Source organism: Bactrocera neohumeralis, chromosome 3 (assembly GCF_024586455.1).
Source record: "Bactrocera neohumeralis isolate Rockhampton chromosome 3, APGP_CSIRO_Bneo_wtdbg2-racon-allhic-juicebox.fasta_v2, whole genome shotgun sequence".
Lineage (NCBI taxonomy): Eukaryota > Metazoa > Arthropoda > Insecta > Diptera > Tephritidae > Bactrocera > Bactrocera neohumeralis.
In genome coordinates, this window is record NC_065920.1 from 18,079,797 (window position 1) to 18,098,488 (window position 18,692).

Below are 18,692 nucleotides of genomic sequence, written 5' to 3' on the forward strand. Positions count from 1 at the left end.
TTATTCATAAACGCGTTTTGAGAGCAGAGTACAGTGTTCTCTCAACAGATTTTCCCTTGAACCTTTGATATTACTCTTTTAATAGTAAAGACCTGTTAAGGAACACACCTATGAATTTAAAAAAATCTTGGTTTTCATATATCAATAGGTTATAGTATCTTTAAATATAATGTACTGAAATTTGAAATTGATAACTCAAACAGGATAAAATTTTGCAATAATAATTTCTTTAAATTATGCTTCCTGATGACCAAAAATTGTCCAAATTCAAACAAAACTGTTCAAGCCCCTCTTCTTCTTCTTAACTGGCGTAGACACCGCTTGCGCGATTATAGCAACAGCGCGCGAGTTGTTTCTTCTTTTCGCTACGTGGCGCCAATTGGATATTCCAAGCGTAGCCAGCTCCTTCTCCACCTGGTCCTTCCAATGGAGTGGAGGTCTTCCTCTTTCTCTGCATCCCCCGGCGGGTACTGCGTCGAATACTTTCAGAGCTGGAGTGTTTTAGTCCATCCGGACAACATGACCTAGCCAGCGTAGCCGCTGTCTTTTAATTCGCTAAACTATGTCAATGTCGTCGTATATCTCGTACAGCTCATCGTTCCATCGAATGCGATATTCGTCGTGGCCAATACGCAAAGGACCATAAATCTTTCGCAGAACTTTTCTCTCGAAAACTCGCAACGTAGACGCGTCAGTTGATGTCATAGTCCAAGCCTCTGCACCATATAGCAGGACGGGAATTATGAGCAACTTATAGAGTTCGGTTTTTGTTCGTCGAGAGAGGACTTTTCTTTTCAATTGCCTACTCAGTCCGAAGTAGCACCTGTTGGCAAGAGTTTGTTCAAGCCCCTAGGTACGGAATATGTGGACCCTCGTATCTATAGTTGACCTTTGATCGAAAATATCGGTCAATGTGTGAGATATTCAATTGATATTTAGACAGCATCTTTTCCTTACAATAGTAATTTTGTGTTTCAAAAATGTGTTTAATCGGGTCGATACTTCCGTGAGCCCCTATATACCTAATATAAAGATTTAGTGGATGTTTTGCCGCCCCTCTTTATCTACCTACCTACAAGTTTCATGAGGTGGTTCGAACAAAAGTGAATTTTTACAAAATATCTTCGATATTAAGTATATAAAATTTAGGAACTAGAAGCCACGCAAATTCTGAAGTTCCAAAATTCTCACAATACGGTTTTTTAGGAAATTGAGAGTGAATTTACAAGACATCTTATTAAAAACCATAGAAAAAACCCATTTTCGCCCTATATCTTGTGCACTTTTGACACAATTTGCAGCATTTTTTGCCCGAATTGGAGTTTTTAAATACCATTTTTGCCGTCCCCAAGACGCTGCGCCCGGGGCGACGGCCACAGACTTCTTAGCATATTAGTCGCAAATTTTTTCTTCAGATCTCTTGAGTAGTGTAATATAAGAAATCAGCAAGCTTGCTCCTTAGTATCCTCGCAGAGTAAAAAAAAATGCAAAATATTAAATGTTTCTCAAACTCAATGATCCCGATTCTGATCTGATCCATAAAAAATTAACTCTGCTATTGAATTCTTAACAGAGAGAGAGCATACGATCTCCTTCGCAACGCCTAAATATGAGTTGCCTGAGCTTACCAAACCGTAAAAGCTGTTAAGCAAGCGGGTGAGAGGGTGTGTAAATGCAACTGTATACCCGGAGTTATGGCCGAAAATGAAAAGAGCACATGACTTTCCAAAGATTTTTTCTTGCAATTGTCTACTATCCGTTGGCGCAACTTGTGATTGGTGATTTTCCATAGCTGTGAACTTGTTTTCTGCAGCGGCAAATATAGTGTAGTGCCACAATCCAAAGTGCAATGATGAACAATAACAACAAACAACAAAAGGCAAGCATTATAAAAAATGGCAAGGAAATTGCATTTGCTGATTGTGATTGCAGTCGTTAGGAGGCCAAACTTGTTGCGATTAAAAAAAGTGTAGAAAGAAGAAAAAACAACTATTTCGTACTTGCAAAAGAAACACAAACAAACAAAAAATGATAATACACACATATACACTTGGCTCCAGCAAGACGTGTCTCCATTGTAGAGTTGCTAAGCTATCTACTTGGAAGCCTGGCACAATACTTCGCGTATCAATTGAGAACAAGCAGCGTCAACAAGTGCAACAAAGCGGCGCCTTCAGAGAGCCTTTCCGACCCATGAAAATGTGCGCCGCATTGCCGATACTGATAGGGGCAAATGCATTCAAAGTCTCGTTTTGCAATACTCAAGTACTCATGTTTATATGTTTGTATGTATATATGTAATATTTGTTACTGGTTTATTCAAGTTTGAAGTGAAGGAAGGCCGGTCCGCAGGCGTTCACATATGACATCTGCGAGCAAGTGTGCAGAAGTGCATACATATGTATGTGCAAATAAATGTGAATTCATAAAATTGCAAGATCAGTTGTGTGGTATCCTAAAATATATGCCACACATGCGCGTATACATATGTATGTATGTGTACAAGTTTAATGTGATGGGAAAAATGCATTGGTTGCACACAATTCTACATACGAGTATAGTCGTTCTTGAAACGATTGTAAAAATAAATAAGTATGAGCGCATTTTTCGAGGTCAGTTTAATAATTTGACATTTTGAATTGAAATGCAACGCTGCATTTGTTATCGGCGGCACGAAAGAATATAAGGATAGCGTTGCATGTACTCTTAAGGTCTCTACTGAAGTTTGTCAATGAAAAAGGACAATTAATAGGAAACCATTCCAAAAATCTGCAATAGGTTTTGCACTATCTCGTTAGGATGGGCCAGAGTGGCTGCGACTGATTAACGATAATTTGGAATCATTAGCTCTCTCAGATGTTTTGCTTATAAAGCGCTGGAATCGAACCTTAAAGTGGTCACTTGATTATTCTGTATAACACTTTGTAAAGAAATATACTTATAGTGGATTAAAGTATTGAGCTGGAAGAATGAACACGTTGTTTGGTTTCTCGACAAAGATGTGAATAAAACCATAGGCCCAACAGTTGTAGTAGTAAATGGAGCTAACCATCTCTGGAGAAAATCTAAATTTAACCGCTGTTCCGACTAACAATAAATCTATAAACATATGTATGTATACATGTTTTATATCCTGAAAAGGCTACATGGATTTCCTCGAGTAGAAAACAGCTTTTTTCAATAATTTTTTTCTCACATAAAAATGAAATATTTCAATAGAATTTTTAATTGTTACAAACATAAACTATTAACAAAGAAATTCTGACATTTTTGATGCGCCCTGATGTGGATAACTCCTTCCAGGATCATCTAAAGTGAAAAAATACCTGTTTTAGTTAAAACCTTAACTTAGAACTTGGACGAAGGAAAACAAACTGAAAATTGGACATTTTTTCCAAAAAAAATATTACAAGTGAAAATTTCGCGAATTGTTTTTTCAAATAGTTATAAAATAGTTATAATCGGAAAAAATCCTTCGTTTAAGTCTTTAAGAATTACATCTCAAAGACCTGTGTAAAATTTCACGAAGATCGATTTAGTACTTCTCGAGAAATTTTGCCAACCGACTTCAAAACACAGTTTTGAGAAAAACGCGTTTACAGACGGCGCACTTATCCTAGCTAGCCTCGAGCGCATAAGTTCTCAAGGCTGTATCTCCCAAACTATTACTCGGATCAACTTGAAAGTGACAGTAAAAACTGCAATTTTTCGAAACCTGTGAACCCAAGTAACTAACCCCTTAGGGAAATGTCAGAGACTCTATAAAGTACATATGTTTATAAATGATCAGCGGTACGCATTTGTTTTGAGTCGTTTTAGCTAAGCGCGTCTGTCTGTTCGTTCGAATCTATTCTATCAGTTTTTGAGATATCGATCTGAAATTTTGCACAAGTTCTTTTCTCTACAAGAAGCTGCTCTGTTCTCGGAACCACCAATATAGCATATAGCTGCCATTCAATCTGACTCATCCAAATCAAGTTCTTGAGAAGATATGTATATGTATAGGAAATTTTTTCATAGATAGTTGCTCAAAATAACTGTACATACAATCTTCAACCAACTTCTTGAGATTGGATGATCGGAGATGTTATAACTTCAGTAACGTTATTTTTTGTTTAAAGAGTTGTTAACTGTGAACGCAAGTAGATATTTGAATGACATGAAAAAAAACATTTAATGAAGGTCGAAGATTGTCTGAAACCTTTGCTTTCTCTATTGAGGACAATAACATCGAAGTTTTAACACAAAATCATCTTGTTAGTATTATAAAGATGAAAGAATTGATTTTTTCGATACGAAGCTAAAATATTAAATTGCCAAGAATCAATCGTTAAGGAACTTTACTTCGTTTGTGTGACAATAGAATTAACCAAAAAATATCATATTTTGAAAGTACGGTTTTTCAGTATTTTCAACTGTTTGGCAAAATTTTTACAATTTTTATAAGAAAACGGTCTGTACTAATATAAATATGTAAGATAATATAAAAGCACGGTTATTATCAATGACATATGAATGTATGTAAAAACAGCATATCCGCATAATAATGTTTTTGTAGTACACATGTTTCACAGATGTGGCATGAAATGAGTAATGCACCAAATATAACTTTTTGGTCTCAGGATTAATACAAGAATAAATTCGCATGTACATACATACATATGTACATTTAAGTGCAACATTTTTAACGCACGCATGTTTGCAAAAAGTTCTGCAATTCTGCATATACATATACACTTTTTCTATATAGTACGAGCATATAAAGGTAGGATATGGTCGACGTAGCATATCGAAATTCTCGGAAATGCATATCATCTTGTAAATTAATTATTACACATTATTGTACTTATAAATGTTTATATATGTATGAGTCAGCGTTGCAGGAAGACAAGAAGCTGACAATATTTACTGATTTGTATATACATACATATGTATGTATGTATGTACATAAGCGTATACTTGCCGGAAAGTGGGTAAGTTGTAAACAAGTTTATTTTTAAATGATTGACTTTTTAATTTAATTAATAAAAGTATGTAAAGTCGCACGTTATATTTTACAGCTGCATATTAGTCAGACAGACATTTAGTGAAACAGAAAGTAAAAAGCAAAACTTAAAAGTGCAAATATATATGTACCTATGTATATACATTCATAATATATGGTGTATAATATATATATATATGTATATTAGAGTGATTCAAAAAAAAAGTTTTTTTTTCGTTTCGTACTAGGAAAAATAGGTTCTAGACACCTCTAAGAAAGCCTCTCCAAACATGAGTTTTTAATTGTAACGGGAAGGTCCTCCTACATACAGTTTTCTATTTTTTTTTATTATCAGATTGAAAAATTTATATCTCGCTTCCAACTACTTGAAAAAATATCTTGCAGGAAATTGAATGCTCTACAAAAAAGGTCTATTATGATTTTGAACGGTTGAAGTTTGATTATTTTTGGGAAAATTTTTTATTTCTTATGAATTTTATAACTCAATGAAAAAAATCATTATGAATAAGGTTTTTGGAAAGGCTTTCTTAGAGGTGTCTAGGAACCTATTTTTCCGAGTACGAAACGAAAAAAAAAATTTTTTTTTTTTGAATCACTCTAATATATATGTATGTATATGCAGATAACTACATACATAGAATATAGAATATACGTACTACAGAGCTATGGAAAGCCAGAAAGAAGATTATCAGCGTCTTCTCACATGCTCTAAAAGTGCCTATATTACCAGTTCTTATATATACATATATGTTATATGTATATAAACATATATTTATAATAAACTTTCATACTTCTATGTATGTACTTATTGTGTATATTAGGATGGGTCAAAAAAAAACCGATTCTTATTTCTCGAATGACATTTTGAAAAGTAGGTTCCTAGACACCACTAAGTAAGTCTCTCCAAGTAAGAGCTTCTAATTGTAACGGGAAGGTCTTTCTTTTTACAGTTTTCTATTTATTTTCTTATTACATATTAGATACAAAATTTTAATCTAGCATCAAACTACTTGAAAAATATCTCGCTCCATAGATTTTGTAGGAAATTAAATGCTCTTAACAAATGAGATATTTTTTCAAGTATGGTAGTTGGAAGCGAAATTTGTATTTTTCTTATCTGATGAAATAAAAAACTGTAAGTCGGAGGACATTCCCGTTACAATTAAGAGCTCATAGATAGATAGATACATATATAGTAAACTTGAGGTCACAAAGCTCCGCATCATAAACAATTCAAGGAGCCTGCTGGGCGCGACTGAGGTGATGTGATCACTGTCCATGTAGATGGAAACAAGGGCCTTGGGCCTTCTTCTTCAAATTGCTGGGCAGTCCGGAATCAGATGTTCCGGAGTTTCCTTTTCCATGTCGCAGAACCGGGGCAAGAGACTATGCCCATGTTGGACAAATGTTTCCTGAGTCTGCAGTGCCCTGTATTGAACGCGAAAAGGAGGCGGAATTTGTCTCGGGGGAGTTTGATCATTTCCTTAAACCTTGCAAAGTTGTTTTCTCCCAGAATTGCTTGGCATGGCGCATTTCTACTGCCTGCTTTCAATGCTGTTCTCTCCACACTCTCATCTCCGTGCGAAGTAGCAGCTTCTTTAAAGTGTGGGACCCCACAGCATTGAATGGTTCTGGCCCCATCATCCTGGACGCTGCCGCAGAGAGGATTTGTTCGTTGTAAAAACTCATACTTGGACAGAATTTTTATAGAAATGTAAGAACCTATTTTTCAGAGCACCAATCGGGATAATAAATATTCGTTTTTTTAACCCACCCTATTTATTGTATGTATGCACATCGGTAATATCGGGTACAATAAATAACTTCACAATAATATAATCTTGGTAATTACGACAGCCGACTACTGCCTTTTACTTAGTACTTGTCTACATTACAGCAGAAATTTATTATCTTGCAATGAAACAATGGAGTATTAAGTAATAAAAATATATAGGTAGTTATTATTAATCAATTAACTTTTATTGTAAGGGATTTACGCTTAGGTGCTAATAACATATACAATAGAAAAGGCTTATCGTCTTCGTTGAGAGAATCAGATGAGTTTGTAAAGAATGGTACAAATGCTGTAGAAGCGTAGTTTTAAATACAAACAAATATCAAACACAAATTTTTCGATCGAGTTATGTTTTAAAAAAAGTCGATTTTTTTTTTGTTGGATTATTGGATAGTCTACACTGTAATAAGCATTCTCTCAAACTCTTAAATTGAAAATCAAATTATTACGGTCGCTACAGCGTTTCTTGTAAAAAGGGAACAGAGTGGGGAACACAGCGACTCCAATCTATAAACGCGTTTTTCTCAAAATGGTGTTTTTCAAAACAGTTTCCACTCTCAAAGGCAGTTTGAAGACGTCATCCTCTATGGCGCTATGGGAGCTTTTTTTGTCTTTTTGAAATCTTCCTATATTTTCTACGAAAAACTGTCTGAAGTCGCCATTTTGTCAAATTTCCAAAAAAACAAAAAAGCTTCTATAGCTCGAAAGCCCGATAGCGATTTTCCTACAGATTAATAATCTTTTTGAAGTTTTTGTTTTAGATCAAAATTGCGGCCAAAATCGTGGACATCGTACAGGACCTATTTTTTACGCGTCATTTCAACAATTTATGTAACTATTATACACCCAATAAAAAAACATAAAAAAATTATTTTGTATTCGTCATGAATGTATTAATTTATTAAAAAAAAACCGAACCAATTAGTTAATTTCAACATTAAAAAAAAAACGCGAAAATCAGTAATTTTTCGGAGGGTCACAATGAGACGAGACCTTAAATTAAAAATGTATATGGTGTGTTTGGAACATAAGAAGGTTGGTTTACACCAAATTTCGTAAAAGAAAAAAATTGTTTAAGACAAAAGAAACCCAAAAACTGGGTTATTTGAATTTTGTCCATAAATTTTGAGTTAATGCCCAAAAAGTGTTGATACAACAGCTGTAGATCTTTTCATTACTTACGACTTTGCCATATAACTTTCTTCTATACTTTTTCGAGGAATCAAGATAAATCGTTTTTAAAACTTAAAAATTCAACCACGCCCCTCTCCTTTATTTTCCCGACCCCAGATCGTCCGTAAATAATTTTTGTTGTTCCATCCTACTGCAAATTTCTTTCACTTTTCACTATCTTCAACGTATTCTATTATTAATTGGGTCTCCGAGGGTTTTCTTCAAACCCTTTCAAACTTAATATAGGGTATAAAAAAAATTGTCAAAGAACAAAAAAGCTTCGACGTCATCATTCAGTTTTCAATAGTAAAACGCTTATTTCTTTCTGAATTCAAGAAATTAAAAGTAGATAATTAACAATGAATGCCGTGAAGGTCGTCCAGTCATATACATACATACATACATACGATTGAGCGTTAGGAGTGAAGGAAATCTGTAAACGAAGCTTAGACTTCAAAGAATTTGTGTCATGTCTACATGCTAACAACACAGTTTCAGTTCTCTCTTTCTCTCTCATAACAATTGATTACTTGACAAAAAGAAAATGCGTAAAGCCAACCAAAAAAATAGTTATCAAGTGTTAACTGTCTGTTATGTATTAAAACAGTGTGAGCTGGGCGAATTCTTTCTGAGGATTTTTAACTTTTTGATATAGTGCTTTCGATTCTTTTCAGCTATCAAAAAAAACCGTTATGTAAGCGGACATACGTCTGTTGTACACTCCACTCTCTAAATGATTGTTACAATTACTTATATTGTATGACGTTAAAAGTCGCATGAAGTGCAATCAATAGGTAAGTAATGATTGATAAACCCCAGACACTTGTTTCATTATATAATCTTTTTTGTTTACATAGAGCTTTACATTATAATAACTACTATTGAAAAGTGCAAGTTTATCAATTAGATTTAATGCCACAAAGCTTATTTAATTTACTATTTGCCAATTCTGTGAAATATTCAATAGGCCCTTGTTTACGGTATTATTATCTAGAATTACGATAAAATTATGAGATTAAATTTTATAGTGTCAGGACTTTTACTTTAAAAAGCGTGTTGTCAACATTGTGTATGAACTCAAAGCTGGTTATATACGAAGAAGCCTGCAACAAAATTGGTTTATTAAAACTTAACGATGAGCGGTAAAACGATGAAGTATTACTTACAAAGCTCTTCTAAGTATATTTATAGAAAATGAAAGTGAATCAAAAGAGATTTTCGATGAAATCTTCTAAGTAGTCTCCCAACATAATCAATAGATATCATTCAAATAGAGTGAGAAGTAGCAGACGCTTTCATTCTAACTCTTAATGATACATGTTTTGAAATACATGGCATTTCGGCGCCAGACTCAAACTGAAAGACCCAAATTTTTAAGAAAAATTATCTCTGTTTGAGCTTATTCTTACATAAAAAAAAACTTTTGATCACATTTTCTTTGTTTTAGTGGAAGTGGTTGCAATAATCCAACCAGATACTTATGTATCTCTTCTTAAACTTTTATTAAATTTTCTTTGTAATAGAAGTTATAAACAAAACAATATACACACTGATGTACTTACATACACATACATATGTATAATACATATGGCAATTGTCAATCAAAATAATGTTAGAAGTCAACTGAAAGACACTTTAAGTGTGAATCCCCTTAAGCTTTGAACACTACACAAATTCATTGACATTTATGAAGCTTCCAGGTATTTTATGTGGCTGTAATGTAAATTGCAATTAAATTGTTGAGAGAAGTTTTGTATTCAATATTTTATAGAAATAGCGTACATAAACATGTGCTCATAAACTTGTATGCACATTTGTGTGAAAAATAAGAAGAAAATTACTGGGAAACCCAAAAGTTATGAACAGGTTTTGTGCACGCATTTTTAGAATCGCTTATACTAGTTTAAAACAAAATCAAACTGACAAAAAATTTTAAAAGGTAAACGGAAAATTTCTTATTTAGTCTGTTATAGTCTATACATTGTGACAAAAAAGCACCCGGTAATTGTAAGTAAAACGCAAAATATTTAATTATTCATCAATATCATCAAAGTAATCGCTATCAGATGTGTTACACTTATGCGAACGAATTTTCCTGTCCTCTTGACACTTTTCATAAGCACTTTTTGGGATGGCCTTTAGCTCTTTCAGCGAATTTTGTTTTATCTCAACGATGGAATGAAAATGGATTCCACGGAGCGGTAATTTCAGTTTGGAGAACAAGAAAATATCACACGGAGCCAAATCTGGTGAATACGGTATTTGTTCGATATTATTTATTGCGTTTTTGGCTTTGAATTCGGTCGCAATCGTGGCTCAATGCGATGGTGCATTATCATCCTGTAAAACCCATGAAATGTTCTTCGACAATTCCGGCCGTTTTTGACGGACGTTCGCACGCAAACGCCTCAATACGACCAAATAGAATTCCTTATTGACCGTCTGTCCCTCCGGAACAAACTCATGATGCACCAAACGACGAATACCGAAAAATGGAATGAGCGTCACCTTGATTTTTGAGCGGCTTTGGCGTGGTTTTTTTTTGGTTTCGGCTCGTTTTTTCTCTCCATTCTTATGATTGCTGACTTGTTTGCATGTCAAACTTATAAACCCATGTCTCATTGACAGTTATAATGCTCTCCATGAATGTAGGATACTAGGAATTCGCATGATTAAGCATGTCCAAATGAGACTTGTTTACATTACTCTTTTTGAAAAAAAAAATCAGCTTTATCGAGTCGAGTCTAGCAAGAACACGTTTCATACCCAAAATATCAACCAAAATCATTCGAACGGACTTGCGAGAGAGGTCAAGCTTTCTTGTCATCTCTCTAACACTTGCCTGACGATTTTCAAGCACCATACCCTTCTTTTTTAATATGTTCATCAGTTGAAGAGGTCGAAGATCGTCAATAACGAGACATGTCTTCATCAAGTCCTACCAACTTAGAAATTTTTTTTGAAATATCATGGGGAATTTAATTATAATTTCCGGGTGTTTTTTTGTCACAATATATACCATATTATATAATAGAATATAGTATAAAAGAAACGAAAAACGAACTACAACGATTTCCCCATTCTGTTGACTTTATACCGGATTTAAAGGAAAATCTGTAATGAAATGGAAGAAGCTTGTTTTTCAAAATTTCTAGCCTAAAATAGATTAAAGCGTGTGAAAACTCTTGCCTAGACCACATTTAACTTACAAGCCCTATGAACCTGAAGGTATTTCCCTGGCTTTGATCCTGGCAAGTTGCAAGTAAATGAAATGTTCGGTTACACCCGAACTTAGCATTCCCTTACTTGTTTTTTTATTATTACTTTTGAGTTATTCTGCGGCCGAGGTGTCGAAGAAGTTTCTTTATGTAACCGATATTTCTACGCCAGGCTTATCTACGTAATCGAATTCATATAGAAAGATGATTAGTTTGCATGTCTTAATAAGGTGATCTCGTTTCTTGGATGATATTAAATATTAGTGAAGGTTGATTCTTAGGTCTCTGGATTACCTAGAGGCTTATGCCGCTAAGTAAGCATTGAACAATCTTGAAAGATCTTTTGTATTTTAGATATCTTCATTTAATTTGCTTTTCAAAAAAAATAATTTTTGCATATTTTTCCAATATACATATGTATATGTATGTATGCCAACATTTAAGGGATATGTATATTTTACAGGACCAATCTGGTCTATATTTGACTTGAACATTGACGAAACATTTGGTGAAAACGTCGATCTAAAAAATACTTTTGGGTCATGCAAGGCATTTTCTGTGGCTTAGATACAACTATACACCAGATACACCAAGTATCACATTCCAATGCAACTATACAGCAGATACACCAATGAATTCAACTAAGGTTTCCAAAATATGTATGTATAATCAACTCTGACATAAAAGATGGTTCACTACAGATTTGCGGATGTATGAAGATGTATGAAGAAATACTTTAAAACTGTGTAATAAAGCACATATGAGAATTAATGCTTAAATATAAGTTAGAATGGGCATGTACATAGTATGTATAGTATGTTTATAAGCCTTGAAAATTATTATTTTATTTACACAATATTAAAATAGCTTTACCTAATTAAGGCGCCTTCTCAATTTCGTAAACCACTAATATAAATATATGTATGTAGATCTATAAGTGTGTTGGTATTTATCCAGAGCACGAAGAAAACACGTGAACTTAAACAAGTAATTAAAAATTTCATGTTATAAAAAGTGAATAAACAGATGTTAATTTCAAGTCATGTTATCCCAATAACAAAACGTCTCCTACGCTCGGGGAGAAGCCAAAAAGCAAATAAGAAAAATTCATTGACGTCTTTTTAAGTCGTCTGCACAGACGATCACACGATCACAAAAAGCTTTTTGCTAATTCTTTTTTGGTTTTTTGTTGAATAATAATTATTTTTTTTTTTATTTTTATAATTTTTTCTGGTAATTATTAGTATTTTTTATTGTTTAAGGATGTCCAATTTGAACTAAGAGCACAAAAAAAAATAGCCAAAAAAATATAAATAAATAATTGAACGCAATTAACCGAAAAATACCAGTTTTGCATAAATTTTTTATTTGCAACATTTTTAAATGGAAGCAAACGTGTCAATTAATCTAAAAAGGATGCTTTATTTTAAGCATTAATAAAGTAATGTTTATTCGAGAATCAACATTTGTTCGATGATATCGCGTACAAGGTTCGAAGTGACGATCGTCGCGCATAGATAGGCACAACTTACAAACAAAGCACATACAAACACACATGCATACTGAGGATGGAGCCGGCAAATTGACACCACTCATTCGTTATTCGAGGAGGATAGACGTCAATTGCTACCAGCGACGCACTGTATTGCGCTGGATGACTTGTACATACACACATACTCATTACACGTACGCGCTTGCGTGCGAAGAAGCAGTCTTTTATGCAAATTTATTGGGCACAAATTGATGAAATGTATATTGATAGGCGTGCTACAAATGAATTGACAAAAATTTTATGGAATTCAGCGCAAATTAATAATGACAATTGCAAAGTATTTAATTTAGCGTGCTAATTTTATTGCTGTTATCTTTGTAAAGCATAAATGTATGTATGTACATTCTTGTGTGAACACATGTGATATTTGAGCGTTTAATAGACTAAAATAAGAGAGAGGTTTATTACTTAATTTTTTTTTTGTAACTCAAGGCTTTAACCAAGCTTACTTCACAGTACTGAGCACTAATGTCTCAAGAGTTTTTGTTTCTCAACGTCACTAATAATTCTCGAAAAGCAAAGTTGATCTAGCTAAACGATGAAAAGGAATATATAGGAAGTGAAATCATCATATATTGGAACGTATAAAATTTCCTAGAGGGATAGCTATGACTGTCATGTGAACACATACAATGTTTGACATTTATGCACGGTATATGCTGAAACTTTTAGCGCAATTCGGTTAGCAGTCTCTAGTCAATATTTGAGACCTTCTCAAGTAAAGTCTCAATTGGTGTCCAGTAGCTATTCACTATACAGTCTCTAAACTTTAGTCACAAAATACTGTCTCAATTTTGCTACTTCATAGTAAGCAGGTCACAAAACTAATAAGAAATCATTTTGAACATACTGACACTCGGTGAGTTTTTATATTTTATAAGCAACTCATGAAGATATTTCGCAAATAAAAAATGTTTCCGTATATCAACTTAATTTTAACTGATTAGTTTTATGGCAGTTATAAGCTATAGTGGTGCGATATCGACGGTTTCGACCAATTAAAAAATGGATTTGGCCCCGCTTTAAGGGGCTATACCAGTGTAACCCATGAAAACTAGGCGATTTTCGTGAATTTAAAAAAAAAAAAGTACTCAATTGAATGTTTCTAAGTTCTTTAGGCATAATGAGGTATATTTTCAGCTATATTTTAATATTTTTTTTACAAAAAATTAATAATATTACAAATTAATTCAATAGTTTTTTTTACAAAAATATTGAAAAATAACGGAGTTATGGGCGGCGAAGGTGCCAAAAAAAAAGTTCTTCAACTGCTGACATGATTCCGGCCTAATGAGTAGGTGAAACAAAAAAATTCAAAAAGGTTATTAAAGTCGAAGGTATTTCCTGTACAATGAGTGAAAACGCGCTTAAAGTTTCAACTACCTGCTAAATACCTGCGAGAGATCACTCTTTAGAAGCAAAAAATAAGAAAATCTATTTTTTGAAAGTGTCAGACTGGTATAGTCCTTTAAAGTCTATATCTTCTAAACCACTGAAGGTACAATATTCAAATTCGTAAAGGGCAAATTACTTGAGCACCCCTACCGACACTATATAAATTTCTAAACTTTGAGTGACAGCCCCGCCTACTCGATTTTGTTAAAAACTCCTAAACGCGTGATAAACAAATAAATAAATACTAGAGAAGCATTAAATTTTACACCTGTGATGATAAAAGTGGACTTCATAGGAGCTGGGGTCAAAAATGGACGATCGGCGTGGCACCGCCCATATTTTGGTGAAAAGCGATATCTCAGGACCTACTCGACCGATATCGACCACATATGGTATAAAATGCTATCTTGACATTGCTATGCACCAATTTTAAATGCCATCTAATTATTTCACAAAACTTTGCCTGAATAGTGCGCTTAAAGTAGCCCAACTTAAGACCGAAAAGTATTGACATCGAACTAAAACTATTCAAGTCCCCAGATACCGAATATGTAGATCAAAGTTCCAATTGCGAACTTTTCATCGAAAATATCGGTCAATCTGGGAGATATATTATAGAAATTTTCTAATAATGGTATGCCTGTATGTCAAAAATGGTTTGAATCGTATCAATAATTTCTGTAGCCCCCATAAACCTTTCCAGCTTCCAGTTGACTTTATACCGCATATATCGGCTAAATGTTATTTTCATAAAATGAAAATAGCGTGTTTTTCTAATAAAGGTGTATCCTTGTACCTAAAATGGATAAAATCTGGCGAAAACTCGCCCCAGATCCCAAATAACTTTCACCCCTTATGCTCCAGTATGTATTTCTCTGGCTTTTATCCTGGCAAGTTGCAAGACTTTTAAATGTTTGGTCGCACACGAACTTAGTCCTTCCTTATTTGTTTTATCTGATTTTGGGTAAAATTCTATGTTTTAAATGCCGCCATTTCATACATTTTTGATTTTTTGTTTCGATTATAGGACATTGTGAGGTTAATATTGTCTAGAGAGAATGGTTTTTAGGTTTCATGCAGTGAGAAGACCGAAATCACAGCATCAGTGGAGGATCACTTTTCTAGTGCCGTCGGAGGTCGCGTGTAACTCTAAAAATATTTAACTTCTTTGCCTAAAAAATTTGACAATTGCCTAAAATATGTACAAATATACATACATACATATATCTTTAAAATAATAAATTATTTTATACAATATTTTGTTTTTGTACATTCGCACAAATAGCCTGTTTTAGGCTATCACACTAGGTGTGCATCTATAAAGATTTTGATTAATTTGAAAACCATAATTTTTAAAATTCTATATACATACATATAAAATTTTTAAATTAGTGAATTAATTTTTTCAGCAAGTAAAGGTTAAAATGCAGCCTAAAAATATCTACGGGAAGGCAAGATGATTTGCTAAATATTTACTTAAGTGTTTGCAATATGTGCTGTCACTATAAGTAAATTGTATGAATACGTACGTAGAATATTACGACGCCTTCAATTTAAGTACATATTTACGTTTTCAAATATATGTACATATGTATGTATGTATGGATATATTAATGACAATATTCTATTCTTGTATCATTATTTGCAATACATTTTGTGCAAATTACGTTTTAAGACGTCAAAACCGAAATAAAATAATGCAAAGGAAACTAGTTATCACAAACATAACAATTAAAAGAGAAATTTGAGCTGAGTAGAAAATATTGAAGATTTCATTGATCACTTGATTGGCCGGTTGGTCGGCTCGGACTCGCTTGCAACGAAAAGGTGCACTCGCAATAGCTGCGATTGTGTGTGCGTTTGCGCGCCACTCAACGAAATGATAGCTAAGTATGTACATATGTACATATGTATGTATGTGCTGTGTGACAATTTTGAAGCACCATTGAGCGCTGGCAAATTGGCACTTGTTGACAAAATTTCGATTAAGAAAGAATGCAAAAAAATTGCACACAAACACAGGGAGCATGAGTGTAGAAATGAAGTGAATGAATTGGCTAAAAACTAGTGATTAGTTCTTCCGAGAAATAATATAGAAACTATATGCACAAAATACGGTACATACATACATATGTACATCAGTATGTAGGCATAGTAAGCAGCATGCAAGCGCGAGTGAATGGTAGAGTATTGAGCGCTTGGAGAGTCCGATATATGGCTCCAACTTAACTCGAACCGACTCGGACTTTGCGCGCTTAACGGCTTGACAGTTAGAGCTTGTACTAAATTTATATACAAATATGTGCATATGTATGTACGCGCTCATAAACATTAAAATATGTGCTCACACACTCATTTTTCGCTATGGCTATTGGATAACAACAACAACAACAACACTAGCGCATATAACTGACTGACGGATAAGAGCGTTTAGTATCGCTTTAGTTGTGTTCTAAGCCGTTTTGGTTTGTTGTAGTTGTTGATTTTTAATCTTAATGCGCACATACACACACATACATACAGCAGTGAGGGTGTTTAGGGCTTTTCCGGCTCAACTCCACTGACATTCGAAATGCAATAAAAGAGCTGGGGGTTTTCGTGCTGTGAAACAGTCGTCGTTTGAACACGGCTGCTGACGGCTGACAGTTTAGTGTGTGGATCGAGTTTGAATTAAATTTTGATTCGTGTGCTGTTTTTTGTTGTAAGTTTTCCGTTGTGTTTGGTGGTACGAATTTTATAAATACCGAATATGTGCATTTAAAAACAAGTCAGTTATCTGAAATGCGTGTGTATGTGTGTGCAAATAAATAAAATAATATTTATCATGTAAATATAGTTGGGATTTCGCAGACACACATACACACACACACGCATGCATCCATATGTGGTTTTAATGTGTTACGCGCAGCAATAAAGCAAGAGGCTCGGACGCTTGAAATACGTGTGCACTTGTCGAAGGCGATTGGGATCACAAAGAAAATAAATAACAAAAAATAAATAAATAAAAATTAAATGAAAAAAAAAATTAAAATGATATAAATAATAATAATGTAAATAACAAAATAAAAATAAATAAATAAAATGAACTTTATTGGACGTGCAAAGTGTCTCAAAGTATATAATAAACATACAAAAATTTTAAGAAATAAAAAAAAATTAAAAAAAAAATATAAAAATTAAAAAAAAAAATATAAAAATTAAAAAAAAGTAAAATATAAAAAAAATAAAATATAAAAAAATTAAATATAAAAAAATAAAATATACGAAATAAGTAGCGGAGTGCGATTAGTTATTGAAAAACGAGCAGCTAATGGCATGATCTAACTTTTTTTTTAATATTTACGTTTCAAAAAAATTCGAAAATAATGAAATAAAAAAACTTCATAATGAAAAAAAAAATAAATCTTTAAATATAAACTAATAACTGAATATCGCCTTTTCAACAGCTAAACCATTATAATTAAGGGAAAATAATAAAATTTTGTTACAACAATAAAAATATCTACAGATGTACATATGTTTGTTTTACACAACAACAGAAAATACATATGATTTTAATTTCCCTCAACACGTGTAACTTTTATATTGTGCCTGCTTATTGTTGTTGTTGCTGCAATTTTCTTGGCGCAAACTGACAAGTTGCCACATTTGGCGCTAATAACGCGTTTGTGTTGTTGTTCTTCGCGTTTTATATTGGTAGTTGCATTAAATCAAATGAAATTTTGTTGTTGTGTTAGTGTCATATGTGCCTGTTGCCCAAACTTTCGCAGCACGGACATGTTTCGTACAGCCTGTTTGTGTGCGCGACTCCTTGTATAAGAAGTACGCAAGCGTATTACGGTAAATTCAAAGGCAACTGACCATGTTCAATGTTCGTACGCGCACAGTAAAGTGGCTTTAAGTCAAGCGGCCATTTGGGGTGTTGAACTATGCATAAATTTGGTATTGTTTGAGATATGGCAGTATGAGGCATGAATGTTAAATTTTTCTTCTATATTTGTTTTTAAGGCAAAATTAAATTAAATAAAAATCGAAGAGTCAAAATAATTTTATTTGAATTAACTCAAAAACAGTATAAAACAAGAAAAAACGTTAACTTCGGTTGCGCCGAAGCTAAATACCTTTCACAGGTGCATTTCTGTTAGTAACTATGTGTTCAGTTTGTATGAAAGCTATATACTATAGTTAACCGATCTAAACAATTTCTTCGGAGATTACATTGTTGCCTTAGAAATCAACCAAATTTCTTTAATATATCTTGTCAAATGAGAAAGTTGTCCATACAAGAACTTGATTCAAATCGTTCAGTTTGTATGGCAGCTATATGCTATAGTTAACCGATCTGAACAATTTCTTCGGAGATTACATTGTTGCCTTAGAAAATAATATATACCAAATTTCATTAATATATCTTGTCAAATGTGAACGTTGTCCATACAAGAGCTTGATTCCGATCGTCCCAATTTCCGTAAAGATATCTATATCGGCGGTTCCGACAAATACCAATTGCTTGAGGAGGAACCATATAAAAACTTCAAATCAGTATCTCAAATA

General features: G+C 33.4%; 1 protein-coding gene and 1 long non-coding RNA gene across 2 annotated transcripts in view; one reads left to right on the forward strand and one right to left on the reverse strand.

Moving 5' to 3' along the window:
• Positions 1-18,692, reverse strand: part of LOC126752478 (uncharacterized) — an 82,903-nt gene that overhangs the window by 33,421 nt on the left and 30,790 nt on the right. The window lies entirely within an intron of this gene.
• LOC126752471 (putative inorganic phosphate cotransporter) overlaps positions 16,727-18,692 on the forward strand; it is a 33,241-nt gene continuing 31,275 nt past the window's right edge. The window contains exon 1 of the mRNA XM_050463283.1: positions 16,727-16,839. The gene's annotated coding sequence lies outside the window, so the exon portion shown is untranslated. The remainder of the gene's footprint in view (positions 16,840-18,692) is intronic.